Source organism: Cervus elaphus, chromosome 23, assembly GCF_910594005.1.
Source record: "Cervus elaphus chromosome 23, mCerEla1.1, whole genome shotgun sequence".
Lineage (NCBI taxonomy): Eukaryota > Metazoa > Chordata > Mammalia > Artiodactyla > Cervidae > Cervus > Cervus elaphus.
Genome location: NC_057837.1, coordinates 24,305,381 through 24,330,377, shown reverse-complemented (window position 1 = coordinate 24,330,377; position 24,997 = coordinate 24,305,381). Strand labels below are relative to the sequence as shown.

Below are 24,997 nucleotides of genomic sequence, written 5' to 3'. Positions count from 1 at the left end.
CACAGCACACCAGGCCTCCCTGTCCATCACAAACTCCTGGAGTTCACTCAAACTCATGCCCATCGAGTCGGTGATGCCATCCAACTATCTCATCCTCTGTCATCCCCTTCTCCTCCTGCCCCTAATCCCTCCCAGCATCAGGGTCTTTTCCAGTGAGTCAGCTCTTCGCATAAGGTAGCCGAAGTATTGGAGTTTCAGCTTTAGCATCAGTCCCTCCAATGAACACCCAGGACCTATCTCCTTCAGGATGGACTGGTTGGATCTCCTTGCAGTTCAAGGGACTCCCAGGAGTCTTCTCCAACACCACAGTTCAAAAGCATCAATTTTTCAGTGCTCAGCTTTCTTCACAGTCCAACTCTCACATCCACACATGACCACATTTCAAAGAGATTAGGTTAAAGTAATTGGTATATAAAATTGCCTTTTGAGACCCAGGAAATCTCATATCTACTTTCCACTATAGAACAAGAAAGGAAGCATTAGCAAGATAGATTGAAATTGAAGAGCTGCAAGTTCCTTCACAACAGATCAGACAAAAAGCACTAAAGCAACATCATCATGGAAGGCAACATGGAAATATTGTTGGGGGTGGGGGGACTATCATAAAAAAAAAGAAGAAAAAAAACTGTGAATGGCAGTCAACAATGAAGAGATTCAGAACAATGAAATCAAAGATAGACATGGCTACTTATTATTTATGAAGACTTGTTTTCTCAAAGGATTATTATCTAGCTAAAAATCAAACACCTAGAGAAGAATTTACCTTTTAAAGGTCATTCAGTTATTGCCACACAAAGGATTATAAACATGTAGTGCAAGTAAATTAAGTTCCGCCAACTCTGAAAAAGTAATGTCAATTGTCTACTATAATTTACTTACTGGATGTTACTGCTGAATTTAAGTTACTGGCCAGAGACGGAAACTATTTCAAAGACATTTACTTTCCGGCTATCTTGGCTCTGTCTGCTCTTTCTAGTTGTATTTATTAGTCATTTAATTTTTGACTCAAGTATCAAATGGACCCTTTCCTTTATTTCCCCATAGTTCAGCAGAAGTGGGCTATAATTCCCATTAGTCTCACTGTAGTTTTGCCAATACTGCGAAGGAGGCACCACAAGAAGAATAACTCAGAATTTCTACTGCTCACGCCTACATTATTTTCTTGGTCACTAATAGGGCTGATTTGCTTCCAGCCTCCTCCATGTTTCCAGAGCTGTTACTTCATTAGAAATGTCTTGGAATCTTGTTCCTCAAAATTTAGACTAAAGGAACGTTTGGTGTTACAATAAGAAATGCCTATTACTTTGTCTCAGCTTGCCTTCCAAGTTTCAGGCTCCAGGGTTGATCAGTCCTAAGATGACAGACAGTAAGGACATCTATTTCTCTCAGAAAAAGACGTAACTGCAACAAGATATGGGATTTGGCCATATGGTCCTTTAAAATACAATCGACCAGTTATCAATCACCAACCAATGGTCTGATGAGTCTATTAGCACAGTGGGTGCACCATCCGTATCCACTGTAGGTCAGACTGCAAATCTCAGTTCAGTTTATTTTCCATCTCTCCTCATCAAGGATTCAAAAATTACCTGTGTTCAATCTTACATAACATTCTACTATTTGCATGTCTAAAAGAGTCTGAGGGAATGCATAACAAATATTTTTAACAGTCATTCATCTGGCTGGTGGCTTACAGGTATCTTTTGTTTCTTTCATAAAAAAATTTTATTGGAGTATAGTTGATTTACAATGTTGTGTTAGTTTCAGGTGTAGAGCAGAGTGAATTAGTTACACATATAATCACTCTTTCTTTTTAGATTCTTTTTCCATATTGGCCATTACAGAGTATTGTAATGTACAGAGGTCCCTGTGCTATACAGAGAGTTCTTATTAGTTATCTATTTTATATATAGTAGTGTGTATATGAAGAGGGAAGCAGAGGATGAGATGGTTAAATAGCATCACTAACTCAATGGACATGAATTTGAGCAAAGAAATAATGGAGAACAGGGGAGCCTGGCATGCTGCAGTCCATGGGGTCACAAAGAATCGGACACAACTTAGCTACTGAACAACAAGTGTGTATACATCAGTCCCAATTTCTAATTTACCCCTCCCCTCTTATAGCCTGATAATCGAAGTTTGTTTTTTACATCTGTGACTCTACTTCTGCTTTATAAATAAGCTTTATGTTTATTATTTTTAAATATCTGTATCTTCTAACCTTTTTATAATGAATACTCATTTTGGGTGTAATAAAAAATTTTAAGGAAAAAATATCAAAAAGAAAAAAATTCTCTTGGCTTTGCATGCTCTGCAGAGGGTTGATGCTAGAATTAAGAAAAACTGGTTAATAAGGCACTTGAACTAAGAGAAGGGAGATGAAAAGATATTTAAGTAGCAAAACTGACAGGAATCGATGACATATTTGGGTATATAAATAGTAGTGATCATTGAAGTACTCATAGGAAATATCTTTGATTTCCTAAAAATATGGTCAAATAATCTCTTTTGAAGAAAGTAGCTTTACCTTCTTACTTAACAAGACTAATTGAAAAATTAAATTATAAATAATCACTTGAGACATCAATAATAGACATTTAAACAGCCAAAGAACTATGTAACATTTTGATGCAGCAAGTAATCCCAGGATATTTAATGTTAGCAGGATGCAGATAAATATTTGCAAATGATTAACAAGAGATCACCAGTTAGAAAGTACACAATTATGCAGTATTAAAAAAAAATCAAGATTTTTGGACATAGGACTCATAGATACTTTATGGAATATGAAAAAATTAATAAAATATGCTGGAAGAAAATGAATTCAGGGACATAGGTGTTCATGGCTGGTGTCTTAGGCATTCACTCAATTTCTCTGATTGGCAGACTGCACTGCAAGAAAAAAGCCTAAAGCTATATTTCTCTTAAGAAATAATACATTTCAACATAAAAACATTATTTATGTAGAAAAATATGCAGGGTTTCTTTTTAAGAAAATAAAGCATTCTAAAAGTAAACATTGGGCTTCCCAGGTGGCTCAGTGGGTAAAGAATCCACCTGCAATGCAGCAGACACAGGAGACACTGGTTTGATCCCTGAGTTGGGAAGATCCCCTGGAGAAGGAAATGGCAAGTCACTCTAGTATTCTTGCCTGGGAAATCCCATAGACAGAGGAGCCTGGAGGGCTATAGTCCATAGAGTTGCAAAGAGTCGGACTCAACTGAGCATGCACTGGAAGAACAGTAAATATTGTTATTTTAGCTAAAAGTACAATAGCTGAATCCAAGATACTTAATTATTTTATCTCCCTCAGGCTCATACCAATTTTCTTTCCTACTATTCAATAAGACTGATATAGATGACACCAGATTTATGATTAGAATTACACAAAAGGACTTAATTGATTTCACTAATAACACTTGGAAGGAAAGTTATGACAACCTAGACAGCATATTAAAAAGCAGAGACATTACTTTGTCAACAAAGGTCCGTCTAGTCAAGGCTATGGTTTTTCCAGTGGTCATGTATGGATGTGAGAGTTGGACTATAAAGAAAGCTGAACACTGAAGAATTGATGCTTTTTAACTGTGGTGTTGGAGAAGACCTGAGAGTCCCTTGGACTGCAAGGAGATCCAACCAGTCCATCCTAAAGGAGATCAGTCCTGAATATTCGCTGGAAGGACTGATGCTGAAACTGAAACTCCAATATTTTGGCCACCTGATGGGAAGAGCTGACTCATTTGAAAAGACCCTGATGCTGGGAAAGATTGAGGGCAGGAGAAGGGGATGACAGAGGTTAAGATGGTTGGATGGCATCACCGACTCAATGGACATGGGTTTGGGTGGACTCTGGGAGTTGGTGATAGACAGGGAGGCCTGGGGTGCTGCAGTTCATGGGGTTGCAGAGTTGGACACAACTGAGCGACTGAACTGAACTGAATAACACTACAGAAAAATGACTAAAGGGTTGATCAAGAATCCTCATATCCTGGCCCAGTTAGTCCCCTCCTGTAATCACAAGTCATACAGTTCCTTAAAGCAGTGAAAGTATTGGGCCAGGACCCAGGCCCCTAAACAAATGAAGACATACAAGATTAGAGATTGAAACCTCAGAAATCAGCCATATAGAAATACCAAAATAAAACAACCATCGTTCCAGATCCCAATGCAATATTGTTGCTGTTTCTGAAGATGTTTTTCATATTATAGCTTTTAATACTAAGATTCAAAAGCAAGTATTCAAGGGGGAAAGACAATATAGGGATAGGGGATTAAGAAGTGCAAACTATTATGTATAAAATAAGCTATAAGGATATATTGTACAACATAGGGAATATAGCCAATATTTTATAAAAACTAAATGAAATGGAGTAAGGCTTTTTTTATTAATAATTTATTTATTTCGCTGCACAGGCTCTTCGTTGCTGTGCATGAGCTTTCTCTAGCTGCAGTGAGCCAGGGCTAACCTTCATTGTGGTGTGCACACTTCTCACTGCAGTGGTTTCTCTTGTTCTGAAGTACAGACTCTAGAACACCGGCTCAGTAGCCGCAGTACATGGCTTAGTGGCCCTGTGGCAAGTGGGATCTTCCTGGACCAGGAATCGAATCCATGTCCCTTCATTGGCAGGCAGATTCCTAACTACTGGACCACCAGGAAAGTCCTGGAGTATAATTTTTAAAAGTTGTTAATTAGGATTTCCCTGGTGGTCCAGTGATTAATAATACACTTTGCAAAGCAGGGAACGTGGGTTCAATCCCTGGTTGGGGAACTGAGAGCCCACTGCCACAGAGCAACTAAGCTACAACTACTGAGCCTATGCATTCTGGAGCCCACATGACACAACTGGAGAATCTGTGTGCAGCAACGAAAGATTCTGAATGCCACAACCAAGACCCGATGCAGCCAGATAAATAAATATAAAAAAATTAAAAATTGCTAATCACTGTATTGTATACCTGCAACATATATAATACTGTACATCAATCATACTTCAATTTTTAAAACTTTTTTTTAAAAAGAAGGTATTCAGTGAAAATTAAAATTCAGAGATGGAAAAATAAGTGATAGTAGAGGGTATTTAAGTTAAGCAGGCATGTGAGAGCAAAAAGGCATGTAAATGCCAAGGATATTTATTTCATTGCTACCAGTTTCTAACAAAATATTGAGAGAGAAAGAGACTTGGCAGGACTTGACAGATTAAATAAGATTAGATATGTATGTTTCTCTTTGTGTTTTAAGCTTTAAAATAAAAATGAAAAATGACCTAAGAGCCAAATTCCATCACAAAATCAAGAGTTGTTCTTAAGGGAAGACATCACTAAAAAGCTTTTTGGAAATCGAGGCCAAGTCTGCATCACCTCTGAATGGTACAGGAGAACAAATCCTGCACTGCTAGAACTTTATAATAGCTTTTCTGACTCTGAGATCCCTCCTCTGTCATCTTCTCATTGGCTGACTCTACTCACACCACAAGAGATTCATTATGTCTAAAGATCTTCTTGCTACCACTCCTGCGGCCAGAAGAACCCCAGCATCTTGTTGCCTCCAGGTACATTTGACAAAATACTTCCATCTCTACCACCCATTTCTGAACTCAACACATGAAAATACCCAGATAGAAGGCTTTGGTCTTTCGTTCGTTCTCTACTTCTATTACATTTTTTAATAGACCTCATTTCTCAGAGAAGTTTTAGGTTCATAGAAAAATTAAGCAGCAGCTATAGAGATTTTCCATACATCTTCTGCCCCCACACATGCCTACCCTCCCCACTATCAGCTTCCATACCTGCACGGAACATGCGTTACAATCAATGAATCTACGCTGACACGTCATCATCACCCAAAGTTCATTTTACGTTTTTTTCACATTAGGGTTCACTTTTGATGTTGTATATTCTACAGATTTCGACAAATGTATAATGACATTTATCCACCATTGTAGGATCATCCACAATAGCTTCACATCTGTAACATTTATTAATTCTTAACTTGAAAAAAAAAAAAAAACTACCAATCAAATCTAATTAAGAGACACCTGGATAGTAATAAAAACAAGTGCTTAGGCTACAACCAAATGAAACAAAGATGATTAAACAATATAAAATTAAAAATGTCTTCACTGACTTACTATAAAATTATTCTTTGTAAGTAATATGATGATGGAGATGGTTTACAAGGCTTTATCCAAAGTTCAGCTGCTAGCAAATTGCTTAAAGGAGAGATCTGACTACAGACTGTCTAGAATTAAAAAAAAACAAAAACGGAAGAATCACAGGGGAAAATGAAAAGTACAAATCAGAACGTTTCATAAATTCTAAAGGCATGGCCTCCCCCAAAACAGTCACATCACACCAACGTCCACTGGAATTTCATGAATTAGCAAACACCTCATTGAAACCACACTTTCTTTGTGCAGCCTACATCACAGATAGAGGCCTCAAATATGCTTTTGACCATTTTAGTCGCTATTTCCTGATCCCTGAACCTGGGATGTTTCTCGGTTTCCCAGACGCTTGCTCTTTCAGTGCTTCTCTGTTATCATTCTCTCACCTGGGATGCCCAACTCACCAGGGATGCCCAACTACCCACCCCTGAAGGCCAATTTCCATTGTCACCTCCTATCTGAGCTTCAACTTCATCATGGGTAGCTCGGTTAATAGCATTTCCCTTTTAAGATGTGTGTTGAGGGACTTCCCTGGAGGTCCAGTGGTTTAGAGTCTGCCTTCCAATGTAGAGGCCTCAGGTTCGATTCCCAATTGAGAAACTAAGGTCCTACATGGCATGGAGTGCGGCCATAAAAGGAACAAAACTCCAGGCTGAAATCAAAATATGATCATTTAAAACACACACACACACACACACATACGTGTGTGTGTGTTGAAGCATTACAAAAATAAAGCACATCCCTGTTGCCTAACAGGGAAGTCATTCATAAATGGTGGATATTTGTGTTAATCTTCTAAACTTCCTGGGGCTTCCCTGGTGGCTCAGAGGTTAAAGTATCTACCTGCAATGTGGGAGACCTGGGTTTGATCCCTGGGTTGGGAAGATCCCCTGGAGAAGGAAATGGCAACCCACTCCAGTATTCTTGCCTGGAGAATGCCACGGATGGAGGAGCCTGGTGGGTTACAGTCCACGGTGTCGCAAACAGTTGGACACGACTGAGAGACTTCACTTTCACTTTCTTTTCTAAACTTTCTATCTGTATATGACCATGACATGTTTTTCTTTGCTCATATTTATTTCTGTAAATAGATATTTCCCCCTACCATTATATTATAAGTTTCTTGAGGCCAGAAACTGCTCTGTTCATTTTGGTATCCCATGAAAACACAGCAAGTTTAAGCACAAAAGTAAATGCATAAACACGGCTCTCAGGAACTGAGTCAGAGTTTCAGTTCTAACTGAAGCACAGAGAAGTGAATTTAACCAGGACAGAGAATGTGCCAATTACTTATTAATCTAGTCTAAACCCAGTGCCTTGTTCGTACTAAGAGTAATTTCCTGCAAGGTTCTGAGAGTCTCAATTTTACAACACGGGACTAAAAACAGTTACTGATGTAAGGAGAATGAACTCCAGAAACACTCTCAAAGAATGGAAGATCAAGTTGTAAAATGCATGAACCATTTTAAATTCCCTTTCTCACTCACATAAGTGATGTAGCTGAAGTCCATTTATAACAGTCTGTAAAGCTACAATTGTGCAGAGGAAAGAGGCTGAAACTTAGAACCTGATGGCTTAAATTTCAGTCTCAACTCTGTCATTATTTGTTTTACAAGTTGGTAGAGACTCATTTCCAATATGGGAATAAACATCAGCAATTCAAAGATCATGATGAGAATGAAATGAGATGATACAAGAGAATGTACTTTTTAAAAATTCCCAGATATTATTAATATTTATTCTTACCTAGATACATATATCTTTATTTAATTTAAATATTCCCTTAAGTGAAACAATACGATGTCTGAGACTTGCCTTATAACAGAGATGGGACAGAAGACAAGGCTACAGACAAAGCAATATTGGCCGTGTGTTGATGATTGTCAAAGCTGGAGGATGGGTGTATGAGGGTTCACTGTACAATTCTTTTATTTTGGCAGCACCATGAAGCATGTGGGATCTTAGTTCAATGACCAAGGATGGAACCCATGCTCCCTGTATTGGGAGTGTGGATTCTTACCCACTGGAAAACCTGCAAGTTCTTTATCCCTACAATTCTTTAACCCATGAAATTTTCCATAATTAAAAAATGTAATTCTTCACTTTGCTTATTTACTATTAATATTTAATTTTACTTACAATAAGTTTTGTACAGCGGAGAGTGCAGGCTCTTGAATCCTAGAATTTGGGTTCCAGTCCTGTTTCTCTATCTGCAAAACAAGGATGATTGTTTTAATTACTATCACATAAAAGTTGTTGACAAACTGAATGAGAAAATTCCCATAAACCAGATAGCACACACAGGGTCCAAAGTCTAGTAAGAGCTTAATATATTACATTATGGAACCACATAAAAACAAACCAATGTACTTAATTATAGGAATTCTTTCCATTTAGCTCTTGGGGTTAATAAATGCTCTTAAACAGGATGACACCAAATTAAACCCTGCTTGAAGGTATTCAAGAGGTGTAGGTAAACTTACCCCAAAACTTAGCTAACAAACTTCCATTGAACTGACATTTTCAGTGCCAATTTCCCCAAATTTTGTAAAATTTCTACTTAAAGGTCCACCTAGTATTTATGGATTTTTCTCATCACTATTTGTGATCAAACTGTTGCTATCACTTCAGTTCAGTCGCTCAGTCGTGTCCAACTCTTTGCAACCCCATGGACTGTAGCACAACAGGCCTGCCTGTCCTGTTGCTATAAGTGGTGTTATAATTCATTAACAGTGTCTAAGACAGGGTTTCCCTTATACAAGAAAAGTGCCCTTTTAAAACCTATCTAAGCAATGCAGAAAAACTGAGTTAAAGAAAGGAAAAAGTGATCCCAATTTTTCTACTCAGAAAAAAAAAAAGGCTTTTCACATTTAAAAACCCAATCTTTTCTTTCAAATCGCCAAACATTGTATGTAGTTTTGATTGTATTTGACAAACCAAGAACCTTAGTTTTAAAGTACCATGTGTGTGGTTTGGTAAGTTGCTTCAGTCATATCCAACTCTTTACAACCCTGTGGATTATAGTTCACCAGGCTCTTCTGTCCATGGGATTCTCCAGGCAAGACTACTAGAGTGGGTTGCCATGCCTCCTCCAGGGATCTTCAACCCAGGGATCAAACCCACATCTCCTGTGTGTCTCCTGTATTGGCAGGTGGTTTCTTTACCACTAGCACCTCCTGGGAAACCCATAAAGTACCATACATTTACTCAAATGAAGTAACTATCTTTCTGTTTCAATTAGTGGTGTTTCAATACATTTCAAGCTGGATTTAGAAAAGGCAGAGGAACCAAAGATCAAATTGCCAACACCTGTTGGATCATAGAAAAAGCAAGAAAATTCCAGAAAAACATCTATTTCTGATTTATTGATTACGCCAAAGCCTTTGACTGTGTGGGTCACAACAAACTGTGGAAAATTCTTCAATAGGTGGGAATACCAGACCACCTTATCTGACTACTGAGAAATCTGTATGCAGGTCAAGAAGCAACAGTTAGAACTGGAAATGGAACAATAAACTGGTTCCAAATTGGGAAAGGAGTATATATCAAGACTGTATATTGTTACCTTGCTTATTCAACTTACGTGACGAGTACATCATGCGAAATGCCAGGCTGGATGAAGTGCAAGCTGGAATCAAGATTGCTAGGAGAAATATCAATAATCTCAGGCACACAGATGACACCACCCTTATGGCAGAAAGTGAAGAGGAACTAAAGAGCCTCTTGATGAAAGTGAAAGAAGAGAGTGAAAAAACTGGCTTAAAACTCAACATTCAGAAAACAAAGATCATGGCATCCGGTCCCATCACTTCATGGCAAATAGATGGGGAAACAATGGAAACAGTGACAGACTTAATTTTCTTGGGCTCCAAAATCACTGCAGATGGTGACTGCAACTATGACTAACCTAGACAGCACATTAAAAAGCTGAGACACCACTTTGCCGACAAAGGTCCATCTAATCAAAGGTATCATTTTTCCAGTAGTCATGTATGGATGTGAGAGCTGGCCTATAAAGAAAGCTAAGCACTGAAGAATTGATGCTTTTGAACTGTGATGACGGAGAATAGACTGCAAGGAGATCAAACCAGTCAATCCTAAGGGAAATCAGTCCTGAATATTCATTGGAAGGACTGATGCCAAAGCTGAAACTCCAAAACTTTGGCCACCTGATGCAAAGAACTGACTCGTTGGAAAAGACCCTAATGCTGCAAAAGATTGAAGGCAAGAGGAGAACTGGATGACAGAGGATGAGATGGTTGGATGGCATCACCAACTCAATGGACATGAGTTTGAGCAAGCTCCGGGGAGTTGGTGATGGACAGGGAAGCCTGGCATGCTGCAGCCCATGGGGTCGCAAAAAGTTGGACACGACTGAGCAGCTGAACTGAACTGAACAACACATTTCAGTGCAAAGCTCTTGAAATCAATACAGTACCACTAAGTTAAAACAAGAAAAAGCAGGGCAAGACTCAGTCATATTCTAATATTGTCCTTGTTTCCTAGGTGTTTGTTTTACTTAACATTCCAAAAAATGGAATTAGGCAATGGCATGTAAGTTTCATATGCCAATTCAGAATTAACTTTGAGAGGCAAACCTTAGCTTCTGGATTGCTGCAAAAGAAGATCATTTTAGAAAGTCAGGGGAGCTTTAGAAAAACTGATGAAATGTACATACAAAAAAACTTATATTTTGTATTCTTTCTTTTTTTTAGAGAGGTCTTCAGCATCCTGCATTCCTGTCAAAAATTCCCCTAAGAGCCATGGACTCTAGTCAAGATCCCTGCTCTGGTAAGTCAATTTTTATATTTTAGAATAAAACACTGCTGTTCTGGGAGACCTTTGGTTCAGTGCTCCTATATGAGCCTAAGAATCCTGATATTCACCAGACAGTTATTTTTTTCACTCTTTCTTAGGAAGAAAGAAAAAATGGAATTAACAGACCATGACTACTATTAAGCAACTTACCACAAGGCTCTGCAAGTTCTTCCCCAGAAGACAAATATTTGCAGCTACATGATGTTTGCAAAATGCCATAAGAATTTTCTCTCAGTTCAAAATGTGTGCACTTTTGCCAGTTAAGATTATTAGAGAAAAACTGCCCAGTGAGCATGCTCCCCGTGGGAGAAGAGCGAAGGCTGGGTGTCTTCTCACTGACATTTTCTATTGTAGAGGAGATGTAAAGGGCAGAACACTGCTACCCTTTAGAAGAGAAGCTGGGTCAGTGGGGTCACAGGGCCCAGCTGTGTGCTGCAGGCAAATTCCTTTGTGTTCACTTTTGTCCAAGTTAATAAGAGTCCAAGACTGTTTCAAGATTTTATGAAGACTATCTTATTTGTAGATACCTGAAAATCAATGAGCATATTATCTAGGTATGGCTTAACATGGTTTTAGGTAGAAAATAAAGAGGAGAGTTGAAAAACCCTTTGGCTAGTCATTAACTTTTGTTGCCTGCAAAGTCCTGCTCCTTGCTAACTCTAGAAAATCAGAAGTAGTTGTGATTTGTTTTAAGAGTATTTTATTCCTGACTTTGGCAAGGTCCTAATACAATTACCTTTTAAGATCAGATTACTTTGCAAAAACATGCACATAAGCAACCTCCAATGCTGTTAGTTGCATTTATCTAAATCAAACATTCTGGGTTTCTTGAATTGATTTAATGTGAGTGAAAAGAATAGAGAAGCAAAAATACCATGACTTGCCAAATACTGTGGAGTTACATCAGACACAAATTAATGTATGGGAATGTACGGATGGAATTTAACTATAAGCCTTTGGCGTGGAGCAAAAGTGGAGGACAAAGGAGCAGAGGGGTGAAGAGAAAGAAGGAGGAGGAAGAGGAAACAATTTAAATAGTGCTGGTGATCTATTGGCTTCCTTGGTGGCTCAGACGGTAAAGCGTCTGCCTACAATGAGAGAGACCCGTGTTCCATCCCTGGGTCGGGAAGATCCTCTGAAGGAAATGGCAACCCACTCCAGTACTCTTGCCTGGAAAATCCCATGGACGGAGAAATCTGGTAGGCTACAGTTTACGGGGTCGCAAAGAGTTGGACACGACTGAGCGACTTCAGTGATTTAGTGGATGTGTGCCCAGGAGATCAAACAGCAACCGAGAAGCTGGGCACACTGCATCCACAAATTCACAAATAGTTCATTGAAGAAATTACATTTCCAAACATAATTCACTAAGTGTTGCCCTTAGAACATGCAAAACACTTTACAATTTAAACCTGGTGTCAGTATTTTCCACCTGGCATTGACTGTACTACTCAATGCCAAGAAAATATGCTTATTTAAGAATCATTAGGAACACTTTTGCCATGAGACGACAGACAATCAACAAATTTAAAATACCCTTCAACACATTTACCACATTTAAAATGCAACTCCTCCTGAAATCACCATTGTACAAGAATACATAAATTTTGAAATGACAAACACTCAAGAAGCAAGCTCCTCTGGTCTGTGAAGAATAGCCCTAGGTCACAAATCAAAGCATACTTGGAGGTCTTAATTGGTCCCTTGGCTTTTCTTGAATTATTATGGGAAAGGAGGGAGACAGGAAGTTGGTTATTACTGCTCTGAAACAAATAGACAATAGTTATTTCTCCAGCAAAAATGGGCTTACTTGAAATCAACAAAGAATTGCAAATGTGGTCTATAGCCAAACTGAGCCACTGTGCAAGCCCCACAGAGCAAGCAGAGAACTCTTTCAAAGAGTAGAAAAGTCGAAGTGCTGTAGTAAACAAAGAGTCTATTGGAGGAAATGAGAGTTGGAAGCCTAGTGACTTTTCATTGGCTGAGTTGTGACAGTCTCTCATTGGCTGAGCTCTTGCCAGGTGAGAAAAGGAAGTCTTTCTTCTTCCTGTTGGGCTCCACTATTGCCAGGGGGCATGGGCCCTCCCCATCCTGGCCTCTCAACTGTTTTCACTAAGGTTTGAGTTTATTAATTTTTTGTTGTAAAGTCCATTTTCTCTCTGCTCTGATTAACCTGTTCTATTTCAGTTAAAACCAAGAGGAAACTGTGGTATATCTAGCATATTGAACAGAGTGGATCATTTTTCTCCTTCTTCTGTATGCTAAAAAGTAATAATCACTAATAATTATTATTGTTTTGATTATTTCTATACTTCCCACACACCTGCAGTTACTTCCTCCACTGAAGGCTTGAGTCCCTCAAAGTATTCCATGAGTGTTAGAATCAACTTCTTTCAAACTCCTGTTAACACTGAAATTTTATCTTCTACCCATAAATCATAAATGTTCTTAATGGCTTCCAGAAGGGTGAATCTTGTCCAGAAGGGAATTTTCTCAATCAACTTTCAGATATACAATATAGTATTATTAACTATAGTCACTATTCTGTACATTATAGCCCCAGGATTTATTTATAACTGGAAGTTTGTACATTTTGACTAAGGTGGTGTTTTCTAAACTTGAGAAATCTAAAGAATTCTGAGACATTTATTAACTGTAAGGATTCCACTTCCCACTACCCTGTTCAGACCAACTGAAATATAATCATTTTCTGGGAGGGATTTGGAAATCTCTAAATGTAACAAATCCCCCCAAGAGATTTTTACCACAAGACATATTAGGCAACACTGTTTGAAGTCAGTAGCAGCTCACATTTATTGAACACACACTGCCTACAGGGTACATCTAAGTGCTCTGTGTGTATTTGCTCATTTACTCCTAACAACAACTCTGTGCAGTATTGTCTCGGTGTCATTCTAAAGAGTAAGTGCCCCTCTTCAGCAATCCATTAAGGGTGAATTTTTTACCATTTGAATCAGCGCAATCTCATTTCACACATTCATAGTTTCTTAGATTCTAAGCTCTTGAATGCCTTTGAGATTAAACACCAATTCAGTTCTCTTTATAAAACACACCATAAACTTCTTTGCATAACATAGGAGCTCCATACATAAGAGATCAAAGGGTCATTCTGCTTTTTGTCCGGTGCTTTTGGCAGTGGAGAAGCCTACCTTGATTTAGGAGATGTGGAGACAGAAGCTGGCAGTAGAACATGCTGCTGAAAGCAGAGACTTTTTGAGTTCCTCTGGCTGGGAGTCAGAGTCCTGCAAAAATTGAACCAGGAAAAGGAAAACAGAAAGATCATCTGGTCTGGCTGACTCCGCTAGCTCAGATCCTGGCTGGGGAAGAGAATTTCAGTGCAGAAGAGAAAGGTAATAGATATTTCTAGTTTCCTGTCACACCCCTTCTTCCACAGACTTATCTACATTCTAATCAGCCTTCTGAGACTAATAGTTTCCAGCTTACTAAAAGCCCATACTCATCTTTCCAATTCTTTTTATACTTGCCTGATCTGCACATTTTATGCTTTCAAAGTCTGTGATTATTTAATAACACAAAAGCTAATGCTTCTAAACTTTGTGCCATGCACTTCCAACCTGGAGGCAATCAGAACAAATGTGTGTGTTGCTTCCTTAACAACTATTATTCTAACTCCTTCAATGTGAGGAAGCTTTCCTTGCTCTGAAATTCAAAATCACCCTCTTGAAACTTAAAAACATACCTTAAGTACCTATTACTGTGCAAGTTTTCTTTTCTTTTCATTCTCATTCAGATTTTTCTATTTAATCCTAGCATACTAAGGCAGAAAATGAATCCATATTTCCATTTTTTCCCTTAGATAAAGCTAAAAAAGAGGACTTCCCTGGTGCTCCAGTGGTTAAGAATCCTCCTGCCAATTCAAGGGACACAGGTTCGATCTCTGGTCTGGAAAGATTCCACATGCTATGGGGAAACTAAGCCCACAGGCCACAACTACTGAGCCTGTACTCTAGAGCCCAGTGCTCCACAAGAGAAGCCATAACAATGAGAAGGCTGCACACCGCAGCGAACAGCAGACACTGCTTGCCACTAGAGAAAGCCTGACCCAGCAACAAAGACCCAGGGCAGCCATAAATAAATAAATAAAAATATTTTTTAAAAATGTTTTTAAGCTGAAAGAGAAAGATTCGATGAGGTTAATGATTTGTCTAAAAGCATGCATTTGTTGGGAGGAAGAAGCAGACTTTGAGAACTGTGTCTAATTTTGAAGTCCATGCTCTTTCCACCATATTGTGATATTCAGTGTTCAAGCTGTTTTGTTCGTTGTTTCACAGGTGTATGAATTATCTCCTCAAATAGAAGAAAACACGTTCATTTAAACATGGAGTGCAAAGCATGCAGCAGGAATGCCATAAAAAAAGAAGTGATGATTTCTCTCCTCAGTCACGTCACTAAATCACCTTCCAAAATCTACAAATCAAGTGCTCGCTTCGGCAGCACATATACAAAATCTACAAATCAAAAAGACTCAAATTGATTGTTCAGAATTCTTATACCAAAATCAGAAATCATTGGGTGATATTCCCCAATGATATCATTGAGTGATACAGGACCTCTGCTCAGACAATCTTACATTTATTCCAGTGGGTTTCATACTCTGTGACCTCCTTGCTTGATGCATCTCCACTCAGTAGACAAGTGACTGCAGTGACACAGGAACTGTGTTCTTACCAACAATTATCTGGGATTATCCAACACAGGGAAAGCTTTACTGCCCACTGAAATTACTTACTTGGAACTTTAAAAACTTAAGTCAGGACATCATTTTTAATATATAATGAGTCTGTATGTTCTCCTGTTTTGCATGACAGTGCTCACTCAGTTGCATTCTACTCTTTGCAGCCCCATTTACTGTAGCCCACCAGGGTCCCATGGAATTGCCCATGGAATTTTCCAGGCAAGAATATATACCCAACAGTAAAATTCGATTCAGAATCAAGTACAGAATGGATGAGATAACAATGATGTACAGATCTCTTACAAAACGTCACCTTTCAGCTAAGAAAAAAATGTTGAGGTATTAACTGGGTGGAGTTCAAATTCTCTATTTACTCAACTAGACCTATGAAATCTGAGTCTGCCTGATTCTCTCCATGGCCACTGCCTTTCTCCCTTCTTCTCACCCTGACTAGAGCAATGGCCTCTTCCTCTTGCCTTACTGCAGTTCATTCTCTTAACAACACAGTGATATTTTTAGACAGTAAGCAAACGGTTTTATTTGTTTACTCACCTATTTAAAATCCTTCAAATTCTTGGAGGGAGCCCTGAGCTAGGAGGTTGTGGGGCGGTCTGAGGGAAGGGGGTGAGAGGAAACCTGAGTGAGGAGGTCGAGAGGATCTCGGAGGGCGTTGTGCGGAGCTCAGAGGGAGGAGGGTGAGAGAAGCTCCGAGGAGGGAGGGCTTCGGTTGTCCTGAGTGACGAGGGTGTGAGGAGCTTTGAGTGAGGAGGACGAGAGAAGCCCTGAGGTAGGAGAGTGAGAAGAGCCCTGAGCGAGAAGGGTGAGAGGAGCCATATGTGAGGACAGCCAGAGAAGCCCTGAGGGAGGCAGTTGTTCAGAGTCCCGAGTGACGACGCTGTGAGGAGTTTTGAGAGAGGAGGGCAAGAAGAACCTCTGAGGGAGGTGGGAGGAGCCCCGAGTGACGAGGTGGGAGGAGCCCCGAGTGAAGAGAGGGAGAGGAGTGAAATCAATTGAATAAATGAGTGAATGAATAACAGTTTCTTAAATTTTCAAATATAAACCTACTTCACAAAAATCGTAGTGCCAGAACATATTTATTGTGAGGCGTTCATCTAAATGGCAACTAGTTGGTAATTGGTATGAGAAAATATGCATATTATTAATATTTATCTCTGATGTGTTCAAGCAGAGGAAGTTCACTCCACCTCGCACCCTACCCCAATGCGTATTTTGTAAAAGTCTCTTACTTTTTCCATTTTTGGCTGACAACTAAACGCAAAATCCTGGAATAATATCCAGATTGTACTAGCTAAATAGTACACTCTGTTAGTCGCTCTGTCATGTCCGACTTTGTGACCCCATGGACTATAGCCCACCAGGTTTCTCTGTCCATGGGATTCTCATCAGTTTTTACTTTTTGGCTGAGCCGCTGGGTATGCGGGATTTTAATTCCCTGACCAGAGATGGAACCTGTGTCCCTGCAGTGCAGGTGGGAAATCCTAATCACTGGACTACCAGGGAAATCCCAAGGGGTCATTGTATTTGTACTAAGGATCATCAGTTGGGTGAAATTTATCAGTTAAAATCAGTCAAGCAGTGGTAGCTGTTCTGGTGTTGACAGATTTGATTGTTAATTAATCATAACATCCTGGTTAGACGTCCTTTAAATTTCACATAAAGTTGTTTTTTTTTTTTTAAGGAATCTGCTTTTGGAATTTAAGTAAAGTCATTGCTTATTATTTTGTTAAGCTCACTACTTTTCTGATCGACTAACAATACTTAACGAAGTCAATAGCCAGCAGTTTGTCAAATTACAAAACCGAGAATTGCCAATATGGCATAATCTGTGAGTAATTGACAAATATTGCTCAGCTCCTGGATTCTAAATCATAAATACCTTACCTACCACTTACTTAACAAATATGTATTTATTCTGGGTTAGGCAGGTGAAAGAGCTATCTGGATTCTAGAAGGAGATTCCTCAAATCATGCTTAAAGGCTCAAATTGAGCTTTTACCTAATCAGGTCTGTGATATATTTTCAAGATCCAAGATGAGGTATGATCCACAATGTCTGTCCTTCATTTCTACTTCGGAGAGTAGCTTGAATCTCTCTGGATCCCATGCAGCCTGAAACTTCACTTTAATCTATATTATGTCAACTAGTTTCTCTCTCAAAGGCAGATGAAAAAAACGTAGAGTTGCATTTCCCAGAGATCTTTCATCTAGACTGAAAGTAAATCCAGATGCTTAAATATTTTAACATATTTAGACAGGATCATTTAGTTTCTTACTTTCAAAATATAATCTTTTAAATTTAGATCTGAACGACAAGTGTGAAGAATAAGCAAACATGCAGGACAATAAGACAAATTTACATTAACAAGTTTTATTACATCAACTGAGAGTCACAAGAGCTTCACATGCTCTAATAAACCCAGGGAATGCATAAGAGCCAACAACGCCAAGAACAAATTAAAAGTTCAGATGTCAGACTTGGTTCATTGACATCTTTGGAAATGGATTATTTTTAAGTGGAAAATCTGCTTTGAAAATAAATCTTATCATTATTTAAAGGGAACTTTATTTTTTAAAGTTAAAATAATCACTAGCATAAGAAAAAGTCTTGGTTTAAAAAAATCTAAAGTCTAATAGTAACTTTAAAAAAAATCAAGTGAGGAAATTAAAAGATGAAATATATACTATAAGTCACAAAAAACTTTGGGCACAAATTGAGTAGTTCTTAAAAACTGAGGCATAGACTGCTCAAATATAGCACTTCTCATATAGGGGTAAATCTCTCTAATATGTTTTTCTTTACTTCACAGGATCACAACACAACTTGAGCATAAAGGAGAAAATATGTCAGTTAATTTTGATAATGCTATAATTTCTCTTCCTCCACAATCCAATTCTGTGTTGTGTTTAAATGTTAACAAAGTGAAACTTAGAGAAAACTTAATCAGATATACAAAGTGAATTAACAGAATGGTTTCTTACTGAATTTAATTCAAAGTGAATTTGAAAAAACAGGAATAAACTATTGGTGTCTAATGGAACTGTATGCCAACTCGCACTTTATTCAAGTCAACATCGTTAATCTAATTCTCTATTTTAAATGAACATTAATTTACTTTTCAAACTAAGCTTACAGGTTAAAATGTCTTTGACACAAATTGCTATAAAGAATTTTTACTTAGAATTATTTCAAATCCAAAGAAAATAGCCCCTATGGTAAAAATGAGATTTAGTTAGTGTTGCTGTACATTTTTTTTTTTACTAATACTTATCAACCTGGTTTAACTTTTCTCATGCTTTATAGAAAAAAATAATAAGAGTGTTTCATTTGATCAAAATCCATATTTATCCAGCTGTACATTTCCTGAATTTCTAGCTTCTGGGCAGCCCAGAGGTACCCAGAGGCTCAGTTCAGAAGTTTCTAGTTACTGACTCATTAGAAGCACTTACTCATTATCAATCCAGAGAAACAGTTTGAGATCTGGGTCACTCTTGAGTGTTAAAGTCCATCTTGCATTAATTAGAATTGATTTAACTGCAAACCAAAGAAATGTATCCCTGAGATCTAGAGCATCCCAGAGCAGTGAAATGAGTGTGAACTTTATAAGCATCTTAATGCTTTATCTTCATTTTATTCTAATCTCAAGCTGGAAAATTCATGTTCCTTAGAAAAGATTATGTACCACTAGTCAGTAGCAAACTGGTAAATGTTTAACAATATCTCTGTAGAAAAGATAACCTAACCCTAACCCTAACCATAACCCTAACCCTAACCCTAAAAAGGGACTTGCCTTGTGGCTCAGCTGGTAAAGAATCTGCCTGCAATGCGGGAGACCTGGGTTTGATCCCTGGGGTGGGAAGATCCCCTGGAGAAGGAAAAGGCTACCCACTCCAGTATTCTGGCCTGGAGAATTCCATGGACTATACAGTCCAAAGAGTCAGACATGACTGAGCGACTTTCACTTACTTCTGTAGAAAAGGAGGAGGAAGAGAAGGAGATATTTCTGACTGGCAGCACTGCCAAATACCATGGTGTAAATACTTCCACTGTGGCAAATATCCAGCCGCAGTGGAATATCAGGGAATGCAGAATTGGGAACAGAGGCTCAGTAGGACACCATTATGTAGTATTTTCACTATACAGATTCAAAGACATCAGTGAACTCAGTAACACATAAAATAGTGAAATGGAGTAAAATAGAAAGTGATGGCTTGAATATTTATTACTTTTGTCTTTTATACAGTAGATTCAAGTTTATATAATGAAATTTTTAATCATTAATCATGGCTGAGTTTCACAATCACTTTACCAACTTCCTGAAAATTGAACAAGCATCTATCATGAGCCAATAAGAGCAGACTGCAGCACATCCCAGTTATCTTGGTCATCTCTCTCCTTGGTTGTGTTTTTGTTCTTTTCCCTGAAATCATAGATCTAATACTCACTTTATGTATTTTTGTTTATCAAGACCACTAAGGAATTTAATCATGTGAAATTCTTAAATACCATGGAAATTCTTAAATATTATTTTTCCATCTATTTTGTAAACAGTTTGTATTATTGATTAGATGCTATTTAGGAACCTTTGTGGGTTTCATCTTTTGTTTGCTTGTTTTTCATTTCCATCAGTTTATATTTTCTTGAGACTTACTAATTTTTCATTCTGCTGCAGTGTGATTTGAGAATGTGGCCCATACCATTTCTACTTTGTTCAGATTTTATTGTGAAATATTTTTGTAGGTAATAAGAATAATAAAAGATAATAAAAGTTACTATTTATGGAGTATATCCCAGAAATATTACATTATCTTCTCAAGAATCTGATAGAAAAGTGTTTTAACTCTGAATACCTATGAAACAAAGCTGAACAAAACCCTCTTTGCAATGCTTTGTTGGTGAGTACAGTCCCAGGCAGCAAGGGCAGGGAATGAGGAATAAGGAAGGAGGAAAGGCTATCAAGACAGGGGCATGGTCACCCAGGACATCTCCAGGTAACTATGTGGAAACAGTGCACCTCAGAATGGTTCACTGGGAAGGAAGAAGAGAGAGTTTCCCTGTGGATCTTGTCCTCTACCTTCTGATCACCAAAGTTCACCTTAGCAGGCATTAACACCCTGTGGTAGATTGTTTGCAAAAGATTGTTTGCAAAAACGGTCACAGTAATTCCTCCCATTCCTGACTGCATGGTACTTTGAAATGTGAATGTACAGCAACTCCTGGCAGGAGGAGGAATCTATTTCTCCAGCCAAGACCAAACCCTTGAATCTGGGTTTGGTCATGTGACTTTCTTTGGCCAAGGGGACATTAGCAAGTGTGACATTGAACAGAGGTTGAGAAATGTTTGCGCATCTGGGTTTGCCTTCTCTTGCTGCTGGGAACTTCTACCACCACGAAAATGACCCTGGGCTAATTTGCTGAGTGAGAAGACAGTCATAGAGTTGTCTCAGCTGACATTGAGCCAACTGTCAGACATGTGGGTGAAGCCTTCCCCACAAGGATCCTCCCTGGCAAGACCAACCAGCCTGCCAACAAACAGACCTGTTACTTTATTCTATACCCCCCAGTCCCAGATGAGCCTGTTCAGACTAAAAGAACTGCCCAGGCATCCTTAGAATTGTGAGATGTTTAAAGGCCTTAAGTTTGTGAGTGTGTGGCAAGAGCCAATTCATGGACTGTACCACACTTCCAGATTGGATTACCTAGCCCATTAAGTGGGTGCTGGAGAAGCCAGTCCTATGATCAATGTTTCAGTGTTTACTTGGAGCCCAGAAGTGGGAGAAGCTATATATCTGGGGCTCCAATCCAGTCACTGGAACCACTACAGCTCCTCACATGATGGCTGTGGTGGGTGCCATGCTGAAGCCACACTACAGAGGAGGTGGGGGCAGCCAGTGGTGTGAGGAGACAAAGTGATGGGTGGAATATCCATAGAGCAAAACCCAAAGTGTGGAGGTAGGGTCAAGCAATATGGAGACCTGCATTAGCTGCACAGACAGCAGCTTTCATTATGTGTGAATTAAGACTCTTAACTTGTAAGTAATGAAAATAACTTGAAATAGCTTAGGGGAAAAAGGTTAAATCCTTGTGGCTTATCTATGTTGTGTGGAACAAGCTCCATCATACTGTAGCTGTGCTGTCTGTTGGTCTTTGGGTATGGATCTGGCAACACAGTATACAAGCCTCCATTCTCTGCCTCACCAGAAAATTCCATAACCACCTAAGCAATCTGAGGTCAACAAATTTCTTAGCTGCCAAGAGGCACAGACTTAGAGACTGAAGTTATCATTATCAGAGGGGAAGTGGGAGAGGGACAATTAGGGAATTTGACATTGACATGTACACACCGCTATATTTTAAATGAATAAGTAACAAGGACCTACTGTATAGCACAGGGGACTCTGCTCAATGTTACGTCACAGCCTAATAGGACAAGAATTTGAAAAAGAATAGATATATGTATAAGCATAACCAAATCACTTTCCTGTACATCTGAAACTAACATATTGCTAATCAACTGTACCCTAACATAAAACATATAAAAAAATTTCTAATCTGCTTAAACTAACCATATAGATTGTGTTATTGACAATTAAGGATACTAACTGATATAGCTGGGCATAGGATTACAGCTTGGGGATCATTTTCTCTCAGAATTTGCAAAGCATTTTTCCATGGTCTTCTGTTATGATGTTTCTCTTGAGAAGTTTGATGCCATGCTTGTCCCTAAACTTCTGGATGTGACTAACTTTTCCTCTCAGAAAGTTTTCCTGTTATTCTTTTTAATCCCTAAAACTCTGAAATTTCCAGTTGAAATGCCATGGCGTGGGTCTTCTCAAATTCATTTGGTGGCCACATACAGTTGTATATGTTGTACACTGCACCACTTTAGGGAGCACTAGTCCCATCTCAATCCATAGACATGCCTGTATAACTTTTCACAAAGACCCTGTGGACACTTTGTGGGACTTTAGAATCTGGAGATCACTATCCTTGAGTTCTGGGAAATCTTTCATATAATCTTCTCAACCATTGTCTCTATCCTATCTCTGGAAAACCTATTTTAGTTAAATATTGGGCTTCCAAGATTAATCTCATTTTCTTACTTTGTCCTTATTTTCCATTTCATGTCTCCTTGTTCTACTTTCTGAGAGATTTTCTCCACTTTATCTTCAAAACTTCTATTGAATAGTTAATTTCAGCTCTGCTATTTTTAATTAATAAGACTGCTTTCTGAAAATAGCAATTCCTTCTCCAGGATCTTGATCTCATCTCTCTGAAGATATCAATTATGGATTTACTTTTTTCTTATTTTGGCTTTTCTTCCATTCACTGCATTCTGTTTCTTTTCTTTTTTACTTGCTGTTTCTTTTTCACCTGTCAGTGTCCCTCTTCTGCTTTAGATAGGATGTAAAATGCCTCAATTGGAACCCCAGCCAATTTGACTCCAAAGAACTTTCTTATGAGTAAAATAATTTGTGCAAGATATGATTATTATAGCCTGTAGTTATTAAAGATCCACCATAACCTGAGTTTACATAGTACTTAGCATAGTACCTACTGTCCTCCAGGTAGTCAATATTTGTTGAATGCATATTTATTTCCTATTCCCAAGAAGTATTTTCCTTTATTTTTTCTTCTCTATTCAGTGTACTAGCGTGGCTTGCCCAGAGCACCCTGTCACTCAATGAAAGCAAAGATGCACTGACCCACGTACTGTCATCTGTGTTCCTTGACTTTTCTCTAGGCATCTACAGATCATCATTCTTATCTTGTCACAATACATTCCTGAAACAGGCTGGATAGACAGACAGATATATAGACAGGTAATGAAAGATAGGCTGCTGCTGCTGCTAAGTCGCTTCAGTTGTGTCTGACTCTGTGTGACCGCATGGATGGCAGCCCACAGGTTCCTCCATCCCTGGGATTCTCCAGGCAAGAATACTGGAGTGGGTTGCCGTTTCCTTCTCCAAATGAAAGACATATAGACAGATAATTTGGATATAGATACTTGGGTCAGCTATGACTTTCTTTGTAACAATTTTATTTTTAAGATTATTTTTAAGATTTTTTGACATGGACCTATTTTAAAGTCTTAATTGAATTTGTTAAAATATTGCTTCTCTTTTATGATTTTTGGTCTCGAGGCACATGATATCTTAAGTTGCCTGACCAGGAATCAAACCAGCCAACCCCTGCATTGGAAGGCGTAGTCTTAACCACTGGATCACCAGGCAAGTCCCCTTTATCAACTACTTTTGATTTACTCCGCTAAGAAATGCTTATAGATAGTATAGCCACTCTGATTTAACTAGGAGAACCCCCTCCTGCTCAAAATGAACTTTAGCGACCATCTCTTGGGGTGGGTTATCTTTGCAGTTGGCTGCTCTGACACATGTATACAAAGATTCTTATTAACCTTAACTTCAGAAGAGAAGCCTCATCCTTAAATTATAAATATGACACTTATATGGAGCCTTTAGCCCACTAAGTCCCCATTAATGGTATATTTGTTTGTTTTCTTTTTTAGGGGTAAAGTGAAGTTTCCTTATTTTAAAGACTTAGTCAATAAGTAAAAATTAGGAAAAAACACCTAATTTTAAGCAGAATAGATCACATAAAACTATTCTAAAAGAAAATCAAGCAGGACAGTGTAAAAGAAAAATAATTTGAAAATAGAGAACGAGGGAAAAGTAAAACCAGCAAAATCCTAATGAAGCAAGATCTGTAAAAACGTAAAAGGATAAAGTTTTATATATCGTTCTTTCTGAAGAAAACTATGGCTTGTGTGGAATGCCAGGTTGTCAAGATATTTCTGATATACTAAAGAACAAGAATAGAAATGGAGGGGGGTGGGAAAGAGGTGCAGGAGGGAGGGGATATATGTATACATAGAGCTGATTCACTTTGTTTTATGGCAGAAACTAACACAGTATTATAAAGCAATTATACTCCAATTAAAAGAGAAAAAAGAATAGAAATAGAAAGATAGCAACCTTCTCAAAATATGGAAGGCTTTGCAACATGTATATATTTAATCTGTGGCAATTACATTGTTGAGGATCTAATTGGGAATGTTAAATTATGGAAACTATTACTTCTACTTTTATATCTTTGTAATGTGAAACAAGTTAATATATACTTTACTCCTAGATACTTCAATAATTTTCTTCTTGAAGAGTTTTCTTCTTCACTTCTTTTTGTTACAACAGCTTAGCTTAACTATTAAACTGTGCTGTCTGTTCCTTTAGGGTCAAGCTGTTTTCTAAATTGGTGTAGC

General features: G+C 38.4%; 1 long non-coding RNA gene across 1 annotated transcript in view; it reads right to left on the bottom strand.

The window, feature by feature from the left end:
* The window catches only part of LOC122682234, a 113,431-nt gene extending 96,858 nt beyond the window's left edge, over positions 1-16,573 (bottom strand). The window contains exons 1-3 of the long non-coding RNA XR_006337273.1: positions 16,255-16,573; positions 14,156-14,248; positions 8,307-8,377 (exon numbers count right to left, since the gene is read on the bottom strand). This is a non-coding gene — a long non-coding RNA (uncharacterized LOC122682234). The remainder of the gene's footprint in view (positions 1-8,306; positions 8,378-14,155; positions 14,249-16,254) is intronic.
* Between the last annotated feature and the right edge of the window lie 8,424 nt (positions 16,574-24,997).